The following is a 7491-nucleotide window of genomic DNA, read 5'->3' on the forward strand; positions in this document are numbered from 1 at the left end:
TTCCTCTGTTGAGGGACATCTGGGTTCTTTCCAGCTTCTGGCTATTATAAATAGGGCTGCTATGAACACAATGGAGCATGTGTCCTTATTATATCCTGGAAAATCCTCTGGGTATAAACCCAGGAGTGGAATAGCAGGGTCCTCTGGTAGTAGTATGCCCAATTTTCTGATGAACTTCCAAACTGATTTTTCAGAGTGATTGTACCAGCTTGCAACCCCACCAACAGCGGAGGAATTTTCCTCTTTCTCCACATCCTTTCCAGAATTTGCTGTCCCCTGAGTTTTTGATCTTGGGCATTTTGACTAGTGTGAGGTGAAAACTCAGGGTTGTTTTTATTTATATTTCCCTGATTACTAAGGATGTTGAACATTTGTTTAGGTGTATCTCAGCCATTCGATATTCCTCAGGTGAAAATTCCTTGTTTAGCTCTGTACCCCATTTTTAATAGGTTTATTTGGTTCTCTGGTGTCTACCTTCTTCAGTTCTTTGTATATATTGGATATTAGTCCTCTGTCTGATGTAGGGTTGGTAAAGATTTATTTCCAATTTGTTGGTTGCTGTTTTGTCCTATTGACTGTGTCTTTTACCTTACAAAAACTTTGAAATTTTATGAGGTTCCAGTTCTCAATTCTTGATGTTAGAGCATTATCTATTGGTGTTTTCTGTTCAGGGAATTTTCCCCTGTACACATGTTACAATTCACAGATCAAATGAAGCTCAACAAGAAGGAGGAACAAAGTATGGATAATCTGGTCCTTCTTAGAAGGGGGAACAATACCTACAGAAAGAGATACAGAGACAAAGTATGAAGCAGAGACTGAGGGAAAGACCATCCAGAGACTATCCCACCTAGGGATCCAGCCCATATAAAGCTACAAAATCCAGACACTATCATGGATGCCCACAAGTACTTGCTGACAGGAGTCAGATAAAGCTTTCACCTGGGAGGCTCTGCAAGTGCATGACAAATGCAGAAGGGGCCACTCTCAGCCAGCCATTGAACTGAGCACTGGGTCCCCAATGGAGGAATTAGAGAAAGTACCTAAGGAGATGAAGGGGTTTGCAGAGCCATAGGAAACAAAAACAATATGAGCTACCCAATACTCCCAGAGCTCCCAGGAACAAAACCATCAACGAAACAATATGCATGGAGTTACCCATGCTTTCAGATGCATAGGCAGCAGAGGATGGAATTGTTGGACATCAAAGGAAGGGGAGATCCCTTCTCTGGGGAAGGTCCATGCTGCCGTGTAGGGGAATACAAGGACATGGAAGAGGGAAAGGATTCATTGGGAAACAAGGGGAGGGGAGATAGGTTATGAGACTTTCAGGGGTCAGGAAAGAGGACATTTGAAATGTAAATAAAGAATATATCTAATAAAAATCAAAAATAAATCAGAAAAAACCGTAGGTTTATATCATGTGTATTAAATGAGATTACTTGTTAAGACAATCTCAGAAAATGTCTTACCCACATCACTGAGAGATATAAAAGAATTAATTGACAAAACTGTAGTTACTATATTTCTTTTGGCAGAAAAATAAAGAGCTGATTATAAAGAGATTCCCATTAAAAATACTGAATGTTTGACTTATGTGAAAAGTGGTAGAATATTCTTTAAATAAAAATTCTAAATAAGTGTCAGTTTGAAATTTATTCTTCATTATTTTCTCTAGTAAATACAAAGGTAAATAGATTTTCATTGAGACTTGTTGACATATTTTAGATGAAATGGCATCTCGATAAACTCTAACTGTGTATTATGAGTTTATTTTTTGATTCTAAAAAATCTCAACTATTTCAAGATAATTGAAGTAGTTCTTTTTTACAGGACATGAAGAACATCTACAGCTGGAAATAAACTAAATGGGAGTCTCATCCAAATGCCAGAAGGGTCGTCCCTGGCAGCAGAAGATAAAGTAAGGGCAAGTAAGACTAAACCATAAAGCACAGTTGCTAAGTTTCAGAAATAACACTACACCCATACGAAACTTGATGACAAACAGTTATAGGTAGTTGCTTAAATCTTTCTATTCCATTAAGTGAAATGCTTCTTTACACAGGGTGAGATTTGTAAAGCAAACCATATTCTGCAGTATATGCAGACACTCAATGCAATAGAATGAGATAAAATGGCAAAATGAAGAAGAAAACAGAGAGAATTGTTTTTATTCTTTTTTTATGTCGTATTATTTATTGAATGTCTCACCATGGTTCAAATGATACTCTTAATTTGAAGTACTTAGGCTTATATAAATTGTAAAACTGGCTAAACAGAAAAATGAAAGCACCAATTTTCTTTGTATATGTTTTATGAGTTTTTGTCATCTTTTTCTGTTTATGTTATTTGTGTGATTTTTATCCTGTGATTTAACAAGCTCGATTCTAAAAATATACATAATGATTACTGATATTTTGCCAACAAACACTACCTGAAATTTCAATACACTGCTGTAATTCAGGACTGTAGCAATGGAGAAAGCAGGATCAAGCTCCCCAGAGAACCTTCATATGAGCTTACATTTTCTCAGTATAGATGTCGGAGAACAATAATACAGCTTTCTAATTGAATGAATTAATGCATAATTGAAAATTATTTCATACTATGCAAAAAATAAAACAACCATTGACAGTGTTCTAATCTTTCATCAAAATATTTCATGTTTTCACAAATACAAACTGCATAAATAACATACATTTTAATAATATGCATTTATTGTGTGATTTTTATTTCTTTCGTTTTCTGGAATGTTTCCCAAATTCTAAAAGCGAATAAAACTTAAAAAATATTATTTTATATAGAGATGCAATATTTTCTTGTATTCTTTCACAAAAACATTCACCATAATATGTTACATATTTATTTGTACCTTTAATTTTCAATACATTGTACAGTGTTTAAAATAAGGATAAACTCTCATGAAATGTTTGTTGGTATATTTTGATAAATGACTCCAAATACTTGGTCACTGCCTTTGCTAAAATATACATGCAATGTGTTCATTATACCATGCAGTAGTACACAGGAACGTCTTAGTCTTGGACTCACAGATGATTTTGTATAGTAGAGAAGACTCCTCATAAGACATAGAGGCAGATTTTTTTTTTTTTTGAACAGCCAGGAAGCCATTAGAAGTTTTATTTCGACCAAAGTCAGATACAAAGAAGAGCTTGAAATATTCACAAACAATTTTACTTCAGAAAGAAATTGTACATTAAAATGAATCCCAGGGAAGAGCTGGCACTCCCTCATGGAAGCGAATATAAAAAACAGTTACTAACACACCAAGTCACATGATTAAACCGGAGAGTGATGGGTAATGACAGAAGAGTTGCCTTGGACTCAGCCACAGAGTAAAACGTTTGTTGATAAAACAAAAAGGTATTGGTCTTGAAGATGGATATATAAATGTGCTTATAGTTCCAATGGGCCTGAAAATCCAACCAGTCTCATGGTGTTCTTGTGTGAAGCATCATACTCACATTCATCCGTACTGACAGACAATGCCCATCAGTTACTTACTGCAGCCAGACAAGGTATCTTCCACTAATTTCTTGTAAACCCAGACATCACCCTTCAGCTGCCCTCTCCGGATGCCCACCACGTCAGGTCTCTGCAGCTGGCACACTTCCAGTTCAAACTGCATTGTCACTTTGGCAAAATCAGACTGTGTTTGACACTTTAGTGAGTAACCCTTCTGTAGGAAGTTCACATTCTTCTTTGGAAGAATAGCCGGGACTTCATTCAGAAGCTGATCGACTGGATTCATCAGTACAGTTGTAGTGACATTATGGTGCAACTTTTGCCTTCTTGGCCCACCTTTGACAGAGTCTTTCTTCTTGTTCCTCGTGATTGCAGTGAGAACCTTATCCAGTTCTCTCTCAAGGCTCCCAACCATATTGGTTCCTTTCCGTTTGGGGATACCCTCCGTGTGTGCCTTGCTGTGATCTACTTCCGTTGAAGGGCACCTCCTCTCAGGGCTAATGACACTTGTTAGCTTGTCTGCTCCTGAAGAATTCACTGGCGTTCTAATTGAGGCTTCTCTCAGCCACTGGGCACTAGCTTTTGCAGGAGCTCTGGAACCAGTTGGTGAGATCAGTATGACATTTTTTTTTTTAGTTTTATTTTATTTTATTTTATTCGATATATTTTTATTTACATTTCAACTATTTCCCCCTTTCTGGCCCCCCACTCCCCCAAAGTCCCATAATCCCCCTTCTCTCCCCCTGTTCTCCCACCCACCCCTTCCCAATTCCCTGTTCTGGTTTTGAACATCAATGCAAAAATACTCAATAAAATTCTTGCCAACCGAATCCAAGAACACATAAAAATGATTATCCACCATGATCAAGTAGGCTTTATCCCAAGTATGCAGGGTTGGTTCAATATACGGAAATCCATCAATGCAATCCACTACATAAACAAACTCAAAGAAAAAACCACATGGTCATTTCATTGGATGCTGAAAAAGCATTTGACAAAATTCAGCATCCTTTCATGCTTTAAAGTCTTGGAAAGGACAGGAATTCAAGGCCCATACCTAAATTTAGTAAAAGCAATATACAACAAATCGGTAGCCAGCATCAAACTAAATGGAGAGAAACGTGAAGCAATCCCACTAAAATCAGGGCCTAGACAGGGCTGCCCCCTTTCTCCTTATCTTTTCAATATTGTACTTGAGGTACTAGCTCGGGCAATTCGACAACCTAAGGAGGTCAAAGGGATACAAATTGGAAAGAAAGAAGTCAAACTATCATTATTTTCAGATCTACCTAAGTTACCCAAAAAACTCCACTAGAGAACTTCTACAGCTGATAAACAACTTCAGCCAAGTGGCAGGTTGTAAAATCAACTCAAGCAAATGAGTATGACATTTTTTTCAACCTCTTACATTCTCTCTTCCTAATATTACACTGCAGCCTTAGGGAAACCTGCCATTTTGTCTGTTTCAACTCAGTATAATTATCACTTCCTTTTTCCCAGCTTCCCTTGTGACTTTAGGCAGTTAGCCATTCTCTCTCCAGTCACATGAGAGAAGACAACTGGCTGTCATTCATGGACCTTATCTGCAGCATCACAGAATTATGGCAAAGGCTGAATTATATAACCTCAAAGGTCATTTACAAAACATGGTTGCTTTTCTCCAGGTTTTCTTATTTGTGTGCGCACCATGTACTACAACAAGCATAATTACAACTGAAGGAGAAGATACATTCAAGGTACTTGAATAAAATAAGTTTGTATCCTACTTTATTACATATTTTTATTTTTGTTTGAAGATATATCTTTTTTGACATTTTTTATTCGATATATTCTTTATTTGCATTACAAATGATTTCCCCTTTCCTGGATCCTGCCTCCCCAAAAGTTTCATAAGCCCTCGTCCCTCCCCCGTTCCCCAATCCACCCCTTCCCACTTTCTTGTCCTGGTATTCCCCTACACTGCTGCACTGAGCCTTTCCAGGACCAGGGGCCACTCCTTCCTTCTTCTTGGACATCATTTGGTATGTGGAATGTGTCTTTTTGTCATTGCTATATTTTGAAAAGATAAGTAGAGAGATTTGTGTAATCTTTTCTACTATCATTAGAAAAATGGAATGTTTCTACTATGTATTGTAGTGCACTGTTTTACTGGGAAAGTTATTGTGGATCTACACACTAAGTAAATTAAGCAACAGAAATTTCATGACTCACAGGTCTGGAAAGTGAAATCACAGTTTTGACAGAATTTCATCCTTCAGACAGCTATTCCATGCTTCTCACGTAGTGATATGGAGAAAACGTGGGGAATCCCTGAGATTAATGGAAGCTTTCTAACCTCATATGAGCTATGAATGGGTGGCTATGGTCCATCACAATCACCCAGGAAGAAAGGCACCCAGGAGCCACGCACTAGACGAGCTTGGAGAATGAATTGCATGGGCAGCAAGAGGATGGATTTTAGAAAAGACCATTAGTACAGAACCAAGCTTAAGGCAAGTGGGAAAAAAAACATTTACAATAATGTGATTTCTGAAGAAAAGTTGCCTTTGAGCTACTAGTTTGAAAAATTTGTAGGACTTACGAAGGAAGGAAAGTAGATTGAGGTATGTTGGGCAGTCGGTATAATTGTTCCACCTGTGAAATGCACTACAATGTTGATTTGGTTACAGCCCCATGTAGCGCCTCCATAAGATGGTAATGTGAAGAGAGAGCAAGAAAGAAAAACAGTAATCATGTCCCTAAACACTTCTATTATATGTATCCTAGGGAAAATAAACAAATATCTGGCGAGATGTTTTGTCACTTCTCTTCTCCTTGGCTTGTCCTTAACTTCTGGAGTTTTATACAAATCCATATATCGCATCATTTGCCTTGTCTAAGCAACTAAAGCCAGTGCCTGCCTTTATCTTCACATGACATTTTTATTGAGAACATACATGAGTCCTAATTCCTTATTAGCACTGGCATCGGGTATAGTGCACACAGAAGCCATCACAGTTCAGCATGACCTCATCATAAGTAATTCATTCTAAAACATATTTATCCATACTACAAACTCAATATATAAACATACAAATTTAGCAGTGATACAGTGCAAGCCATAGCATATAGACTCTTCACTATTTTCACTGTACAGAAGGATCATATACTCTGTGATGTTTTCATATGGTAATGTAGTGAATTTTTTTTTATTTTTTATTGTAGGTGTATGTTTGCCTGCACATATTGTGTGGGTATGGTAAAAATAAAAACAAACAAACCAGAATAATACAAGGAAATGTACCAAAAGAATAAAAATGAAAAATAAAAAGCTCACAAAACTCATCAGCATGTAGATAGAAACACATTCACACAGAGATATCTCCTAACACAGAAAACTAGAAGATATGAAATATTAACAACAGAACTGAATGCTGAAACTGAAAACCCAGGAGTGGTGGTTTGAATATGAAGAGCCACCATAGGAGGGAACAGAGTCCAAGACAGCAGCTACTCCACATGTTAGGGGACTGACATGAAGACCAAGGGGCACATTTGCCTCAGAAGTACTGGGGGTGTAGGTCCAGCTCCCGAGTGTTCCCTTCCATTGGGTAGCTTTCTCCCCTGCTTTGGCTGCCCAGTTGGGCCTCATGGGAGAAGATGTTGACCTGCTGAGACCATGGTGAGGTGATATCCAAGGCAGCTTCCCTTCTCTGAGGAGAAGACAAGGGAACAATGAGGGGAGAAGATTTGTAAGAAAGGGCCTGGGAGAGAAGAGGGTGAGATGGTAGAGAGGTAAAGTGATAGGCATGTAAAGTGAATAAAAGCTAATAATAATAATAATAATAATAATAATAATAATAAAAGAGTGGTCTCTATAGGCTCATGTATTTGAATGCTTAGGGAGCAACACTATTTATGAAGATTTGGAGGTGTAGCTTTGTTGGAGTAGTTGTGTTGTTGAAAGAAGTAAGTCACTAGGGTTGGGTTTTGAAGTTTCAAAAGTCCATACAAGGCACAGTAGCA

This window comes from Apodemus sylvaticus, chromosome 8 (assembly GCF_947179515.1).
Source record: "Apodemus sylvaticus chromosome 8, mApoSyl1.1, whole genome shotgun sequence".
Taxonomy (NCBI): Eukaryota; Metazoa; Chordata; class Mammalia; order Rodentia; family Muridae; genus Apodemus; species Apodemus sylvaticus.